The sequence below is a fragment of the Zalophus californianus genome, chromosome 7 (genome assembly GCF_009762305.2).
Source record: "Zalophus californianus isolate mZalCal1 chromosome 7, mZalCal1.pri.v2, whole genome shotgun sequence".
Lineage (NCBI taxonomy): Eukaryota > Metazoa > Chordata > Mammalia > Carnivora > Otariidae > Zalophus > Zalophus californianus.
Window position 1 is genome coordinate 89,148,703 of NC_045601.1, and position 18,742 is coordinate 89,167,444.

The 18,742-nt window shown below is 35.5% G+C and overlaps 1 pseudogene; it reads left to right on the forward strand.

Moving 5' to 3' along the window:
- The first annotated feature begins 12,940 nt into the window (after window positions 1-12,940).
- On the forward strand, window positions 12,941-14,606 carry LOC113927930 (annotated as a pseudogene).
- Window positions 14,607-18,742: the final 4,136 nt, after the last annotated feature.

An 18,742-nucleotide genomic window follows, 5' to 3' on the forward strand; every position in this document is an offset into this window, starting at 1 on the left:
TTGTAAAAAATAAACAGATTTGAGGAATTTAGATTTAGATTAGAAGTTTATGAAAAAATACGATTTTATAATCAAACAGAATTGAAAGGAAAAACTGAAATAACTATTTGGATTATTCAGCTAGTTGGGTTTCGTACTAGTTGTAGGTAACTTCAGATTTATTATATGCACTATAAACAGAGAATCTGACATTTAACATCACCCATGTAATACATCTATACACACACACACACACACACACACACACACACATATTTGTAATATAGAGACTATTCAGATAACCTATGTGCAGCTGGGTACATTTATTGTACACTCCATTTCATATCATCACCATCTATCCTAGGTTTTTGGAGCTGCTCATAATTCCTCTGGATTTTAGTTTAGTTCTCCATTTTTTTTTATTATTATGTTATGTTAATCACCATACATTACATCTTTAGTTTTTGATGTAGTGTTCCATGATTCATTGTTTGCGTATAACACCCAGTGCTCCATGCAGAACGTGCCCTCTTTAATACCCATCACCAGGCTCACCCATCCCCTCACCCCCCTCCCCTCTAGAACCCTCAGTTTGTTTCTCAGAGTCCATTATCTCTCCCGATTTGTCTCCCCCTCCGATTACACCCCCTCCTTTCTCCTTAAAGGGATACATTTCACCAAGGTAAGAGACTCATTTTGTATGATGCCACAGAAATATCATCCAATGAGTGGAAGTCATAAACAAATAATCCTTGACCCTTTATAAAGAAAACTTTAAAATATCTAAAACTAAACAATGATGGTCCAGGATATTTTGTTGGCAGCAAGAGTCTCTTGACCAGAATTATCCAAGCAGTATGAATTAAAGCAATTAGCAATTATGACTCTTTACTGTTCACACAATGTCCAGTTATATCATTTTATGAATGATGATTACTAAATCCAGGTAGACAGAGAGATCACTTGACTGGTAAGTAGTCTGAACTCACATTGCTTTGTGATTCTATAAATCCAAGTTTTATTTTGTTGCTACATATTTCCCCACACCCCCGATTCAGGAATCACATAATGTCAGTGACTGTACTAAACCTTTAAGTTTTATTTCTTAACTTCTGTTGAAACCCTTATCCGATGCCTGAATATCTTTACCACTACTTTGAAAAAGATAAAGACTTTGTCTTCAAAAGAAAAGTCAAAATAGAAAAAAAGGTGGTACATTCTCCAAAGAAAAATTTTTTCAGAAGCCATTTAAGTTAATATTTTTTGATAGGTCATAAAAATTGTCTATCACATAAAAGTACCATAGTTTGGGAGGAAAACATAAGGAAAGAAGATATTTGGGTGATATAGAAGTGAATAGAAGTGATATAGAACTTCCTCTTGGAAGTAGGAAATGAGAGTAGATAATCTAGGATTTTATAATAAAGAGCCCTCATAGATTGAGAATAAGTTTTACCTTTATTTTGCAGGAAACCAGAAAAAAAAAACATAATCATACTTAAAGAAAAAGAAAGGTATTTTTTAAGGGACAGAGGGAGTAATTTTCTTTTTACAAAACCACTGAAGATATAATTAAGAAATAATTCAAACAGCAGAGAACCACAGTGTAAGACTTTAACTACTGATGCATACATTAAAAGAATACCTTGACTTCCACTTAGTGTGTTTATTCTGCAAAATCCATCTTACTGCCTTCTGACATATTAAACACGTATTTGGCAAAGAAAGCCAAGAATAATTCTTTGAAGCCAATAAAAACAGTATCATAATCTGAAGTCAAAGGTGACTCCTTTTTACCACACCTATAAATCTCCGTAAAGAGTTCTGATTATTTACAGGGGATGAACAGAGTATTAGCATAGTTGGGAAAGGTATCGTTCGTAGAGATGTGTCCTTCTATTACTGATCCAGTATTTGATTGTTCGGGTGTTATATTTTTTATCTTAAACCTGGTTCTATGAATTACTATATCTAATCATGATTTTATGAATTGTTTTAATTTTTTTAATTTCTTAAATATAATTTTAAATTATATTTTAAATTTTATAATATAGTATCATTTTCTAGAATTGTAATGAGATTTAGAATGAAAGAAAATTACTAGATGTCTTCAGTGAAAAACTGTATACGCAATTTTTAGAGCATTCCAGTTCCAGGTTGTCTGACACCAACCTTTCATTGCCTTTAAGCTAATCTACTAATTTATAATTCTCTAAATTGTAAATAATAACTGCATAACTATTTTCTGTAGATGTGCAAATAAAACTGGTTTGGTGAAATTCTAATAGACTCCAGCCTCTGTAAAAAGAAGTCAGTTTGGTGTTCATTGTATAAATTATTTCATTTGCATTTCCCTGATGATGAGTGATGTTAAGCATCTTTTCATGTGTCTGTTAGCCATCTGGATGTCTTCTATGGAAAAGTGGGTTAAGGAGGGCACTTGTTGTGATGAGTACTGGGTGTTATATGTAAGTGAGGAATCACTAAATTCTAATGTAAGACAATATTACACTATATGTTAACTAAGTAGAATTTAAATAAAAAGTTTAGAAAAGGGAAAAAATGAATTATTTCAGCATTTCTTTACTACATATTAGTTTTTGTTTCTTCTCCTTTGAGCTTGTTGAAACATCTTGTTTCCTCATTAATAAAGATTTACTATCTTTTAAAACATGTTCATTTTACCTTTCTATAAGTCACCATTTCATCTTTAAAAAATCTTTTAACAAATGAAGAAGAAAATTTAGTTATACAATGAAAAGGAATTATTGGATACTTTAATAATAAAATATCCACATCTCCAAGAGATTTACTTCTCTTCATTATAGAAAATAGTGGGGATGCTGATTCAGTTTGGTTCCTATAGTGGAATTTGAAAACATATAACAATTAATGAAATATTATAGTTATTCATTCCTTTATATTATATGAAACCATTGTCACACATTACAAGCAATACTTTGGTTCAAGTCACTATCACTGTTCACCTGAATTAATGAAGTTGATCTTCCACCCCAATCCCATCTTGTACTTGCTTGCCTTCCATGTAGTCTAAATATAGCAGACAGAATGACCCCTTTAAAATGTTTAAGTCAGATCATAAAACTCCTCTGTTCAAAACTTTTCATATGTCAAAATCCTCACAAGCCCTTTACAAACTGGTCTCTTATTACTTCCCTGATCTCATCGTTTTATAATCTCCACAATGGCCTCCTTGTGGTTCCTTCAGTCCTTGAACTCATTATTTCTTCGGCTTCTTGCTTCTCCCCACCCCACTCCCAGATACCTGTAAGACTGGCTTCTCAACCTTCTTCATATCCTCGCTCAAATGTTACATTCTCTCTGAGGTCCCTCAACTACCTTATTTAAATTTCTAAACTGAGATTCCTCTAAAGCAACTTCTTTTTTTTCTTTTAATTTTTTTAAAATATTTATTTATTTGAGAGGGAGAGAGTGTGAGCACAAGTGGGGGGAGGGGTAGAGGGAGAGAATCCCCAAGCAGTCTCCCCACTGAGTGTGGAGCCTGAGGTGGGACTTGATCCCATGACCCATGAGATCAAGACCTGAGCTAAAACCAAGAGTCAGTTGCTCATCCAACTGAGCCACCCCACCCAGGCGCCCCGCCTTTAGAAAAACTTCATTCCCAATTCCCTGGTATATTTGCAGGTGTGTTTTGGGAGCTCTGTTTAACTTCATTGGTCTTTTATTACTCTTATTATATTATCTAATACACTATGAATTGGATTCCTTTTTTCTTGTCATTTTCCTCTAATGTCCAGCGGACTTTTTATTTGTTTTTTGGTTTGTTGCTATTGTATCTTACTAGTCCATTACCCACTATTCCAAGTATGTTTTTATAGTGGTCAATCAAGATTCCTACCCAAAGGTGGTCTTGGAAAGATTGCAGATCTAGTTGGAGAACTGCAAATGTCTCTCTTTATTTCCTGGTTTTAATTCTACCCCTGTGTCTTTAGTCCTTCCTAGACCCATAAATAGTGATAACCAAAGACTGACTACACTTTAGTTTTTTTTTCAGATCATATGAAGGGGAGATAAACTACATACAGCCCTGGTACAAAGCAGTGACACTGGCTCAGACTCATACCATTCATAGATCACTTGTAGCTCCATTCCCTTCAGGAACCAAACATGATAGTCACTGTACTCTAGGCCCATTTGGCCCATGGATTTGAGAACAATCACTTTCCCTTTATAGACTAACCAAGTAGGTCTTAATGATTCTCTCAGAGTAAACCAGGTTTCTTCCTGCCTCTAGGTCCCTGATCTCCCTCTTACCCAGGCCCTTACAGAATCCAGATGAGCTAACTATAGAGGCCACTCGGTCCTTTTCTTATGGCATTTACTTTAGAAATCATGTCATTGTAAATTCTTTATTTGCCCCTTTGAAATGTAAATTTTTTTGAAGATTTTATTTATTTATTTGAGACAGAGAGAGAGAGAGACAGCGAGAGAGGGAACACAAGCAGGGGGAGTGGGAGAGGGAGAGCAGGCTTCCCGCTGAGCAGGGAGCCCGTCGCAGGGCTGGATCCCAGGACCCCGGGATCATGACCTGAGCCGAAGGCAGATGCCTAACGACTGAGCCACACAGGCATCCCTGAAATGTAAATTTTTGTTTTAAAGATTTTATTTATTTGACAGAGAGAGACACAGTGAGAGAGGGAACACAAGCAGGGGGAGTGGGAGAGAGAGAAGCAGGCTTCCCGCTGAGCAGGGAGTCCGATGTGGGGCTCGATCCCAGGACCCTAAGATCATGACCTGAGCCAAAAGCAGACGCTTAATGACTGAGCCACCCAGGTACCCCGAAATGTAAGTATTTTTTAAAAGCCTCTAGCCAAGCTTGCTTTCTCAAGGAGTGCCAAGCCAGCCCTTTGAAATGTAATCATCTAGGAAGATAGTGTCCCTTATCTCCCAGTCTCTAATGGAAGGTAGGAGTTTACATCCATGAACTCCTAGCTCTAAATTGTAAAATTACCTCCCATCCCAGAGAAAGAAGAGTTTACTTTCTCTTTTTGTAAGGCCCATTAGGAAATACACATGGCTCAGAAGGCACCCACCCCACAATCCAGTCAGCTTTTAGAAACTCCCCAGGCCTTTGTTTCATTCGAATTGAGGTCAGACTACATTCTGATTTCTCTTCCCTGTTGCCTTAAATAGTTTTCAATGCCTGTTTAACTTTGTCCATTGAAATTTTTACTTTGAACAAGGTCTAAGGATGTTTGATTTTATTTTTGAAACCAGATAAGTTTTTATCTTTTTCATATTTTTCTAGTTTCATATGGATTTGAAGGAGATTCATGGATGAATATACTGTCTTGACCAAAGGTTCTTCAATTTTTTTAGGAAGAGTAAAAGATTTTAAGACATAATGCTTAAAATTCAGATATGGTATATAAATTATTGTTTATTTATTAAGAAAAATTACAAATTCATCTTCTTTACAAGATATTTCTTCAAGAGTGCAACACAAATCATCAAATATAAGACAGCTTTGAATAAAATGAATAGTCATTAATAGATCTTTGCAATTGAAATTAAGTTTGATAGTTGGCTAAGGGTTTATCATGAGATCTATGAGTCATCCAAAGCTCTTAATTCGTTTCCATGGAATGAAAAGTAGTGCTAAAATAAAGATAATTACTCATCCACCCTCACTGAAAAAAAAAAGTCCTTGTACTCATTTTCTTCTGGGATAAGAAAAGAGACTAATCAATCAATCAGAGGCTCTTTTACTCCATGGTAGGAAATTAGTTAGCTATCTTTCCCAAAGACAACGCGTTTGTTTTTCAAACATTTTATTTACAGTATCCTGAATTTTTTTAATGGTAGTAAGATTAAAACAACTTCATCTTGACTCAGCTCATAGAGCGGTGGGAGGAAATGTTAGCTTTTTGTTTCCATATAATTGTGGGAGTCTCATGTTTCATATATGGTAATCCAAAGACAGAGAAGAGAGATTAAGGGGATCTTTACGTTGAGATATGTTTTCAGATCTGTTCAAGTCACCCTAATTTTCAAAATCAACAGACTAATTGCAACAGGGTTTTGTTTTTGCAATAGTTTTAAACATTTTGCATTGAAACTATCATGGATAAAAATTCAAAATTCATATGAAGTTTAAAGCTTGTACCCCAGATTTTGCCAAATCTTTGAGTTTGGGATGGGTATCTTTAGGCAAAGTTCCTAAATTTACCCTAGGAGAAAGGTGAATTTTCTCTGCTGATAAGGATATTACCCAGCAAGCATTTGAGGGTCTGTTCTATCTACCTGTTTATGTTTGAGGAAGGGCAGGTTGGCTTTTAAAAAATGTTCTCTTAATATTTACTTGTCAGTTTTTAAATACAGAATCACACTTTAATATATAGACATCTAAAGACCTAGTGAAGCAATGCAAAAGGCAAAAAAAAAATAATTGATTTTCAATAAGGGAGATCTTGTTTCTCAGAAGGCATCAAGGGATACTGATCATTAACTGGAAATATGTGATGGATTTTAGTAAATTTCTAACAATCATTTAATTATATAAATGAAACAATATTCATTTGTCAAATGGGACTAAGCACTCAATATATAATTTCTTGATTAACAGCTCTGATTTACAAACAAAATGACATGCACTTGTACATGTCCTTAGAAATGGAATTATGTGGTGAGAAGATAAAAATTTAGGATCCAAGACCAGTTGGGTTTGAGTCCAAGCCTTGAACTTGGTAGATGTGGACCTTGTGCAAGCTTCTCATTCCCATTGATCCTCAATATCTAAAGCTGGTAAAGTGTGAATATCTCCTTACAATATTGTATTGAGGAAAAGAAATGATCTAATGAATGCATTATTAGCCTAGCATAGTGCCTGGTTCATAGTTAAATTTCAGTAAAAGTCTGATTTTTCTCATTCATGGATGACTTATAATATCTCTATGGGAGAAAAATAAATATCATTTCATATTTCACATCATTCATCACTTGCTTTAATATAATGACCAACATAAAGCCTGGGCCCATATTTCCTAAACTATTCTAAGCAGCACAATTTCCCAAAAGCTGTTCACAGGTGTTTTGAGGGACTTACTTTTTTTATTGTTTACTGATTGGTTGTTTTTTTTTGTTTTTTTTTTTTTGGTGAGGGGCTTACTTGATCAGATAATTTCACAAAATACTGAATACTATATACCTCCGTTTTAGACAGCCCTACACATATTAGTGTATCATAGGCTTTAAAATGTCCTGAAGTGGGGCACCTGGGTGGCTCAGTAGTTAAGCATTTGCCTTTGGCTCATGTCATGATCCTAGGGTCCTGGGATCGAGCCCCACATCAGGGTCCCTGCTCAGCGGGAAGCCTGCTTCTCCCTCTCCCACTCCCCCTGCTTGTGTTCCCTTTCCCTCTGTGTCAAATAAATAAAATCTTAAAAATAAAATAAAATAAAATGTCCTGAAGTTAAAAAAATCATAAAATTGTTCAATTTGATATGATTATGCATATTATAAGAAAGCCTATTGCAGTAGTAATGGTAGTCCTTTCTCCCACCTTGGGGCAAAGTATGACAACATGCTTCATGTGAATTGAGCTTGGGGAGGACTTGCAAGTGTGTGGTTAAATCTGGAGAAGAAGGAGAATTATATTGTGAGAAGAAATAAAGAGCAAATTGAAACAGGCCAACAACTTTCTACCTGGAAATAAGTACTATGAAATATTTATTATACTAGTTTCTACATTGCATAACAAATTACCACAGCCTTGGTAGCTTAAAATCAAACACATTTATTATCTCATAGGTTCTATTAGGAATCTGGATATGGCTTAGCTGGGTTCTCTGATTAGAGTATCACACAGTGACAGTGAAGGAACTGACCAGTTCTGGGTTCTCCTCTGAAGCTTGACCAGGGAAGGGTCCGCTTCTTAGCTTCCCACGGGTGCTGGCCGAATTCATTTCCTTGCAGCTGTAAGATTAGAACCCAAGTCTTCCTCCTTCAATCTATTTGAAGATTCCAGCTTCCAGCTATTTTCCTCTTTTCCTCTGTCATTATCTTCTGAATTACCTTCATGTCTTTTTTTATGGCTTGATCCCAATCTCTCTTGTTCCTCTTTTATTATATACTTGTCATTTTTGAGGAGTACATAAATCTCCAGCTACCAGAGACCTTGCATATCTGAAAAGGACTTTATTCTACCCTTCAACTGTATTTTACTCATTTGCTAATACCCATTTGTTTGTTACTCTCTGGAAGCTTTTAGGTCTGTAAACCAGTGCCCTGGGGCTTACTCCTGTTTGTTGTACCAGGCATTAAAGACTTAAATATTTTGTCATTCAGTTCTGGGAAAATTCTTTTTTTTTTTTTTTAGGATTTTATTTATTTATTTGACAGAGAGATAGAGAGAGAGTACAAGTAGGCAGAGAGGCAGGCAGAGGGAGAGGGAGAAGCAGACACTCCACTGAGCAGGGAGCCCAACGTGGGGCTCGATCCCAGGACCCTGGGACATGACCTGAGCCGAAGGCAGCCGCTTAACTGACTGAGCCACCCAGGCGCCCCTGGGAAATTTCTAATATTAGTAATTTTATCTTTTTTTTCTCTCAATGTTTATTGTCTTTTTTGGCTGGGACTTGTATTATTTGAATGTTGAGCTTCTTAGTCTAATCACTTACTAAAATAGATCTGAATATACACACACACATTCCTTTGCTATGTTCCATCTCTTTATCTTTTGATTTTTTTGTTGTTGTTGTTTTCTGGAGAATTTCCTTAACTTTATCTTCCAGTGCTTGTATTGATTTTGTTCAGTTTATGCTATCATCTCTCACAGGATATATTTTTTTGAGATTTTATTTTTCAGAGAGAGAGAGAGAGAGCACAAGCAGGGAGAAAGGCAGGCAGAGGGAGAAGCAGGCTTCCCGCTGAGCAAGGAGCCTGATGCAGGACTGGATCCCAGGACACTGGGATCATGACCTGAGCCAAAAGCAGACTCTTAACCAACTGAGCTGCCCAGATGTCCCTCTCTCACAGGTTATTAATTATATTTCTAGGCAAAGAAAATTCTTCGACTCCTTTATTAGTTCTTTTTCCTCTGTGTTTTCTTTTCATTCTTAGTTTTGATGTATTGTTTTCTCCATCCATTTCATTTAAGGATCTACCTTCAAATATCTGATAATCTGCATATTTATATATACATACATATATGAGTATTGAGTGTATAAATATCATATATGTGTACATATGTGTGTATATATGTATATACAGAGAAAGAGCAAAAGTGTACTGAAGAATAACAAAAAATAGGCAAATATGCAAATCAAATGGTACAGTTCACAATATTTTCACAGACAGAGCAAATTTAATGTAGCCAATACTCAGATTGAGAAATAGAACTTTACCAGGACCCTTGAAATCCTCCTCATCTTTATATAAATAGGATCATACAATATTTACATTTTCTGTGTTTGGCTTCTTTTGTTGAACACTTTATTAGTTCCATTCGTACTCATGCATATAATTCTAGTATGCTTCTTCTCCTTGCTATAGTAATGTATAAATATACTATCATTATTTTATCTGTTTAGTCAATGACTGGAGTATAGGTAGATTCCATTTAGGGGCTAATACAAACAGTGCTGTTATCTAAATATTCTTGTAAATGCCTTTTTGTGCACAGATGCACATGTTTTTGTTGGTATACTAGGACTAGTTTTGCTGGGTCATGTGATATACATACCGCCAGTTATTCAAAGTAGTTTCAACAATTTAGACTCGATCATTAATGTATGAGAGTCATTTTTGGTCCATATCCTTGCCAAAACTTGTTAATTCTAACTTGGCTTACAACCACACTGTAAACTCCATAAGGTACAAGCCTATGATGTAAATAGAAGTTGGGCTAAGCGTTAACCTTGTGTTCTGAACTAAGAATAGGATAGCATGTGGAAATCATACAGTTTATTATAATAGAGCTTCTTTCATTTATTGGTCTCAGGAAAGCATTCCTACTTCCCTATGTGCTTTGTGTCTCCAAAGGCAGAGTCCCTCTACTGCAATAACTTCAAAAAAATAAATCGCTATTCTTCTCTTATGGGGGACAAGTGTTCTAATAGCAATTTGTATTTGAAGGAAAAAGATCTGGGTTTCTAAAGGCTACCTACACAGGACTTTCAACAAGTAATTATAATTTCAACCTCCACCATTCCATTCCAACTTTTAATGTTCCTGATTGTTCTAATTTTGTAAACCTTCCAGAGTTTCAGAGGTAAATGTGGGGGTTTGGGTTTTTTTTATTTTGTTTGTTTGTTTTCTTCTTGCAGCAATGAATTTCAGCCTTTTCCATGAGATAAGAAAATGAATTCACTTTTTCTTTAATCTATATAATTATGTTGTTCTCTCTCCATACTTGTCTCTTTCTTCTTTTGTGTTGTCTTTGTAGATTCATGCCTTGCTTTAAGCTTGTTTTCTGTTGTTGTGGTAGTGGTGGTAATGATTTGCTTTGTTTGTTCGTATTTTGTAATTTAACTGAGGCTTAAAGGGGAAAGGAGCGATCTCCATTATGCTTTGTGATCATATTTTCATAAGAAAGAAAGTTGTCATTTTTAATCCATATTTAGATATCCATACAGGATATATAAATAATTATATTAATTAATAACAGACATTTCTTATTATCCCATTACGTACATTTTTATTAGATGCTGATTGAAATAAATATCACAGTTTGAATTATAGTTTTCATTTCCATCTACAAGTCACTTTAATATAACATTATGTTAATATATCAACTTATTAATAATTTAAATTGCATTATATGTAATTTTCGGTACAAGTTGCAGAATACTCCCATGAAGGTATAAGAAAACCTTTACCTTTTCTTTTTATATTAAGATGCCCAGAGCATCTTTAGTTACCATTTTCCTGCATGAAAACATACAAATCTTTCTATTTTAAGTTAATTCTTCAAATACTCTCCAGGAATAAATTTTATTATGCAAAAAATTTTCAAAACATTATAATGCAAATTGACAATTATTTTGATGACTGTGATATTATAGAAAGATACTTAATATAATACATTAAAATAAATTATTATTTTTTGAAGATTTTGTGTATTTATTTGACAGAGAGAGAGATAGCGAGAGCAGGAACACAAGCACGGGGAGTGGGAGAGGGAGAAGCAGGCTTCCCGCGGAGCAGGGAGCCCAATGCGGGGCTTGATCCCAGGACCCTGGGATCATGGCCTGAGCCGAAGGCAGACGCTTAATGACTGAGTCACCCAGGAGCCCTAAAATAAATTATTTTAATGAAGAACTAACTCCAAAGATGCATGTAAAAAATGTTAAATATTTCACATCAGAAAGATTTATTTGGGGACCTCTCCTCTTATCTGCATAATTAACATAAGTTTTCTTTATAAATGGAATGAGAGTGAAGGGCAAGTTAGAGATATGATTCTATTTCTTATATACATTATTCCAATATTTACTTTGAAGCCATTTCAAAGCACTCCATACCTCACATGAAGTATAAAACTTTTTTTAAATGACTCCTTAAAATCTCTTTTGAGACACTACATATGCTCCTCTGTGACCAAATGAAAGTAGCATCATCATACATTCATATGTAACAGATTTTTTTCACTCAGACTAATTACTTGTATATATCAATATTAATAATTATGGGTATTCATTATAGTTGTTTATTTTATGCATTGTGTATATTTATTATGGCAATTTTCCTTGCTTTTCCAGAAGTATTATAATGTAATTGATGACAAGGTAGGATAGCTAAATCCTAAAGTTAGAATAAATATGGCATAAAAGGAAGATCACATGGCTGAGTGAGGTGTCCTTGAATCTATTCTTAGATTCTCCATGTTTTCCTTTTCTTTTTTTTTTTAAGATTTGTTTTATTTATTTGAGAGAAAGAGAGAGAGAGAGGGAGAGCAGAGTGGGTAGGGGCAGAGGGAGAGGGAGGAGAGACACTTAAGCCAACTCCACGCTAAGCCCAGAGCTCACTGTGGGCTTATGATCTCATGACCCTGAGATCACCACCTGAGCCAAAACCAAGAGTCGGTAGTCTAACTGACTGTGACACCCAGGTGCCCCCTTCATGTTTCCATGTGTCATAAACTATTAGTTAAAATCATCTTCCCTCTCCCCACCTCCCATCCATGAAGAGTCAGTTAGCATGAACCTTGGGTTCCATAGGTCTAAATAATGTGACCATTTTGAACATAGCTACAACAGAAGGTACCTGCTCAGGACATAATTCTTTTTAAAACTTTAATCTGCAACAAGTGTGGAGAGAAATGGAGACAAAAAAGACAGCAGATGAGATATATATATATAATTGTCATTTAAAACAGGTTGTGGGGCATCTGGGTGGCTCAGTTGGTTAAGCTTCTGCCTTTGGCTCAGGTCATGATCTCAGGGTTGTGGGATTGAGTCCTGCATTGGGCTCCCTGCCCAGCGGGAAGTCTACTTCTCCCTCTCCCTCTCCCTCTGCCCCCTGTTCATGCTCTCTCTCTTGCTCCTTCTATCTCAAATAAATAAACAAAATCTTAAAAAAAAAGAAGAAAAGAAAAAAAACACAGGTTGTTAACTAAGATGATTGCAAGGAACATGGTGGGAAAGAAGAAATAGAAAAAAAATAGACATCATGAAGGAAGTATCAACATATTTGCTTAACCACTTAAAACAGTAACTGTTATACATCAGGTCATCATTTGCCCATGTGATTTACAGGTTAAGCATGAAGGGCGCCTGGGTGGCTCAGCTGGTTAAGCGACTGCCTTTGGCTCCGGTCATGATCCCGGGGTCCTGGGATCGAGTCCCACATCGGGCTCCCGGCTCAGCGGGGAGCCTGCTTCTCCCTCTGACCTTCTCCCCTCTCATGCTGTTTCTCTCTCGCTCGCTCTCTAATAAATAAATAAAATCTTTAAAAAAAAAAAGAAAAATACAGGTTAAGCATGAGTAAATGGTATTTGTCATATTTATTTCTGCAGTAATTTAAGCTACCCTTAAGAGTTTATCATCTTAAGGGTGCCTGGGTGGCTCAGTTGGTTGGGCGACTGCCTTCGGCTCAGGTCATGATCCTGGAGTCCCTGGATCGAGTCCCGCATCGGGCTCCCTGCTCGGCAGGGTGTCTGCTTCTCCCTCTGACCCTCCCCCCATCTCATGTGCTTTCTCTCTCATTCTCTCTCTCTCTCTCAAATAAATAAATAAAATCTTTAAAAAAAATAAAGATTAAAAAAAAAAAGAGTTTATCATCTTAAAATATTTGTAGTAAGTTCCAAGCTTGTATGTTCTAGCTGGCAATGTTTGCTGTAATACTTCCAAATCAATTTTTAGAGTCATTTTTCTTGTTTTTAGAAGGAGCACTAAACTAGAATACCTCATTATTGGTGGCTTTTGAATATTGTGTCAGGTTTAGCAGACCCTAATGATTTCTAATCAATGTAAAGTATTAGTGAAACAAAATATTGCTATTATAAAGAAATCTACATAAATTTCTCTTTCAAGTTTAGCATTTGGAAACAATGTATGCTTACTTTCTTTGACAACTGTGTGCCTTTGGGCCTGTCATCTGAATTTTCATAGGCTTAGTTTTTTCCCCTGGAAAATGGAAATAGCAATAAATTACTTCCTAGGACTGTTGTGTTCATTGTATAAGAGAATCTATTTAAAGTATTCAACCCATCATCCTGGCACATAGTGAAAGCTTATTAATTACATGCATGGCTCTGGGCGCCTGGGTGGCTCAGTCCGTTAAGACACTGCCTTCGGCTTCTGTCATGATCCCAGGGTCCTGGGATCGAGCCCAACATCCGGCTCCCTGCTCTTCAGGAAGCCTGCTTCTCCCTCTGCCTCCCGTTCCCCCTGCTTCTACTCTGTCTCTCTGTCAAATAAATAAATAAAATCTTTAAAAGAATTATTAAAAAAATTCACATACATGGCTCATTACTATTGATAATCTCTATATACTCTATAACATTTCAAAAAATGTTTTTCACAGAATATTGACATAAATCACAGAATGTGATTTAAAAGACTTCCATAGTCAAATACTTTTGATTTGAATAAAATTAAACAGAATTAAAAAAAAAAAAACATGAGGATTTCTAGAATCACTAATAGGCTTATGGTATCAAGGTCTTCATGGAAGGCTGAGCAACTGCAGCTGGAAGGCAGAGGAGGTGGTGTGCCCGTCCTGCTCTCGCCCCGAGGCCGCGTCAGGCGCCAGTGTCCAGGAAGGTGTTCATTCAGCCAAGACTAAAGCAGTGGCACATCGTGCCAGTTCCAGAGCAAGTTCTCGGCAGAGCTGGGGAACCGGATTGATAGGCAGCAGTTTGAAGAAACAGTTCGAACTCTAAATAACCTTTATGCAGAAGCAGAGAAACTTGGGGGCCAATCCTATCTCAAAGGCTGTTTGGCTTGTTTAACAGCATATGCCATCTTCTTACACATGGAAACTCATTATGAGAAGGTTCTGAAGAAAGTGTCCAAATGCATTCAAGAGCAGAATGAGAAGATATATGCTCCCCAAGGCCTCTTCCTGACAGATCCCACTGAGAGAGGACTGTTTAGATAGAAATCACCATTTATGAAGACAGAGGCATGAGCAGTGGAAGATAAACCATAGAATTAAAGATCCCACCTCCAGGTGGGACCCTCATCTATCCACTGGCCCATCGCAGAGTGTCCCCTACCAACTCTCCAGAGCATCATCCCTTTGTAACTGCTGCCAAATCTATGGTGCCATTTACTCCAGGACCGACTTTCTAAACTTCCACACCTGGAGTGACCTCTAGTCACTCAGCATCCACTTTGTGTTTCCAAATTGTGTAGGACTCTGTAATCTTTTGAGTAGTTTCTGAGAAAACACAATGAAGCATTTCACTTCTTTTATTCAAAGCCATTAATAAAATAGGCCATTGGTTAGTCCAACACAAAGTTTCTTTCTTATCTGCCACCAGGACCAGTGGTTCTCTCCATTCCTTGGGCCAGCTTCCCAGGTAGCTCTCAGCTTCAAGTCATACCTTAACCAGTGTTCAGTCTTATTTCCCCCAAGTTCATAAAATACTTTTCTCTGGGATTTTGATGAAAGATAAGTTGTGTCTGTGGTTTTGCTAATGCATCTCCCAGATTTCAAAGAACTACCAGTTTTGCCATGACTAAAATCTTAAATGTCTGTTTCTCCTGTTCAGTTTCTCAAACTGGAACTCATTGGAAAAATAATGTATAATGTTATTTGTTTTATGGTAGTAATTATTCCTAATTAAAGCAGTATTTAATGCAATTTCAAGTTATTTTTCTTTGGAGAATTTTGTTATTTTTGCATTACCTTAAATGTTGGGAAAATGTAGTGTGTGTTGCATGCTCCTTACAAAAATAATAAGCACAGTAAAGTGGATCCTAAACTATCAAACACATAAATGTCCTGCTGAATCCCTGAATGTGTAATAAGTGAGTATAATAAATATTTTAATTATAGTTTTTTATAAATATAACTTATGAGAAAAAATTTTGATAGGAATAATACTGTAGATTGCTAATTTTTAACTGTCCCTACTGGCAAACCTTATGAATCATAGACTTTCTTCACATAGAGTATTCAGTGCACAGAAATCTTATGATTGGTTCAAGTACAGTAAGTTAAGTGATTTCCAAGTAAAACTTTTGTCTGAGTCAGTGTTCCTAGTTATTTTGGCTGAATGTTCTTAGTATCAGGGTTTCTTATGCCCTTCTTTAATCTTTGGTGTTTGAGAGCACTGTTTTTGTGAAAGTTCAGAAATATATTAGGAAAGAATAAAACAGTTAAAAGTTTTACTTTCAGAGATACTGTAGGTGCTAATACTGTATTTAATCTTTCAGATTTAGTTTCTTTTATGGATCTGTTAGTTATTCAGTAAATCCCATCGGTCTGTGTAATATTTTAATTGGATAAATTCCTCTGTTACTTTAGAGCTTGTAATAGTGTATCTGTCTGCCTTTTAAGTCTGTTGCAATAACTTTGCTGAAATAATAACATATTAGTAAAACTTTTCTTAAACAGCAAGGACAACAAAAAATCATCATGGAGGGATTTTTACTTGCAGTTTTTCCAAAGTTTATCTGACTACTTAGCATTGGTGGAGGAGAAGGAGGGTATATGGGGGGACTTGCATTCCATGGTTTCATATTTCAAAAGATGCTGCTTCATAGTCACTGTCCTTAACTTCAGTCCTAGTGTACATATATTTCCAAGTACAGGTTTAATGAAATGTGACTTCAACTCATAATTCCTAATCGACTACCTATTTAATTCATCATATGGGTTTAAGCCACATTAAGTTAATTTTATAAATACCATTTTTAGACATTTGGTCTATTTATATAAAAATTGACATTATTTCTCTCTTGATAAATTTAGTTCACAGATTATTTTCATCATTTTTAAAATGTAAGTATTATTTTAAGACAGTTGAAATAGAGACAATATATTAGTACATAGACAATTCTTATTCCCAATTAGAATTATATATTGAAATTTTTTATAAGGAAAAACATTAAAAGGATGTGATTGTTCATTTTAAGAACCATATTTATTTACTAAATGCCTTACTTGATCATATGAACAGCACTTTTAACTTTTCAGCCTTATTTCAAACCTCAAAAACTATTTTTTATAGGAGCACTGAGAGAACTGCAATGAAATCACACCATTAAAACCAAGACCCAATAATAAATTCTGAAGTGTTTAATTTGTCAAGTAAAAGCAGCCATTTAACCTATCAAAACATAACTAAACAAAGATAACTTAGTTGTGAAGAAGTTTCTTGGGGGCAGGAAAGTGATTATGATGTTAAGTCAGCATTTCAAATATAAATGATTTATGGGACTCTTCCACAAAACAATAAAATATAAGTCATCCTCAAGAAAAATGTGCAATTTTTAAAATGTTAATATAGAGCCTTGTACTTAGTCCAAAAATTCTTCCCTAGGGTGAGTTTTTTTTTTTTTTTTCCATGCCATGTTGGTGCTTGAAAAAAGAAGGGAAAAAAAGTAAAAGCTAACTGGTTTTGATCACATATTCTCCATGTGTCCTTGACGTTTTACTAATCTCTAAAAATTTTAAAGATTTTATTTATTTATTAGAGATCGAGCGAGAGAGAAACAGCATGAGAGGGGAGAGAGTCAGAAGGAGAAACAGGCTCCCCACTGAGCTGGGAGCCCGATGTGGGACTTGATCCCAGGACTCCGGGATCATGACCTGAGCCGAAGGCAGTCGCCCAACCAACTGAGCCACCCAGGCACCCCTAATCTCTAAAAATTTTAGTTTCTGCTTTTTAAATCCAGGAGGACTAATAGCATGTATCCCAGAGGGTGTTTAGGAGGTTTAAATGAGATAATCTAGGAAAATGCCTATAAAATATCCTCCTATTATGTTCCTTAAAAAATGTTCGGGAAAAGATTGGGCATATACATTTCAGTTTCAAATTAATTTTAATTGTTTATACTTTGACTTAAAAATTGTGTTTATGAAGAGAGATCAGTTTTTTTTTTTTTAAAGGAATTGAATAACTGTTTATGTCAGTGAAGATTAAACTTAGATTTTTTGGTTTTTGGCCAGATATCAGATTTTGTTTGAAATTAGGAAGTTGTAAACCAAAAAGAAAGCTTTATTTATTTTAACTGTGAAATTTTTAGAAGACTATATTCAAGTATTTTTACTGAGCTAATTTTTTTTCATGTATAGATTTAACTGTTATAGAGTGAAGAGAATTTAGCATTCATGTCAAAGAGAGTACTTGATTAAGTTGAAGCTAGAAAGTTTAATTTAAAAAACAATCATTCTCATCTTATATTTTCCATTTTTGGTTGAATATATTCAATACCTATACTGCTTATTCATGTTTATTATAATTTTTTTAATTTAAAAAATAATATAAGCAATGTCACTAAGTGAAACAAAAAAAATTTAATAAAAATTAACTGTAGGGGTACCTGGGTAGCTCAGGTTATGGTTGGTTAAGCATCTGCCTTCGGCTAAGGTTATGATCCGAGGGTCCTGCAATCGAGCCCACCCCCCTACCCTGCCACCCCGGCACCCCTGCTCATGCTTTCCCTCTCTCTCTCTCTCTCTCTCTTTCTCTCTCTCTCAAATAAATAAATAGTCTTTGGGAAAAAATAAATAAAAATTAACCGTAAATAGTTTGTTTTTGTTTTTTAAGATTTCATTTATTTGTCAGAGAGAGAGCACAAGCAAGGGGAGCAGCAAGCTCCCCGCTGAGCAAGGAGCCAGATGCAGGACTTGATCCCAGGACCCTAGGATCATGACCTGAGCCGAAGGCAGATGCTTAACCAACTGAGCCACCCAGATGTCCCTAACTGTAAATGTTTAAATAAGTATATACAGTATCAATAATTGATATTTTTCAAAAGAGAAAATTATGTGAATTTTCCATACTAACAATACCATGGTTATGCTGATGGCATATTTATTTAAAGTGAATTTAGTTAGCTAACACTTTAATTTTGAATTGTGTAATACCTTTCTATTTCAGTTAGCTGGCAAGCTGATCATAAAGGAATCTAGTAATTGTTTTTGTTTTTGTTTTTTCCAATACAAAGGATTATTCTGAAAGCCCATTTTTTAAAAAGTCAGCATTTTTCAGTATTTGAAATTTTCTATAAAGAAGAGAAGAGTATATTTTAATATGTTGACAGATTGCATCATCGATTTTTTACTTGTGTTCTTCCTTTTTTTTAGGTAAGTTGAGGCAACTATA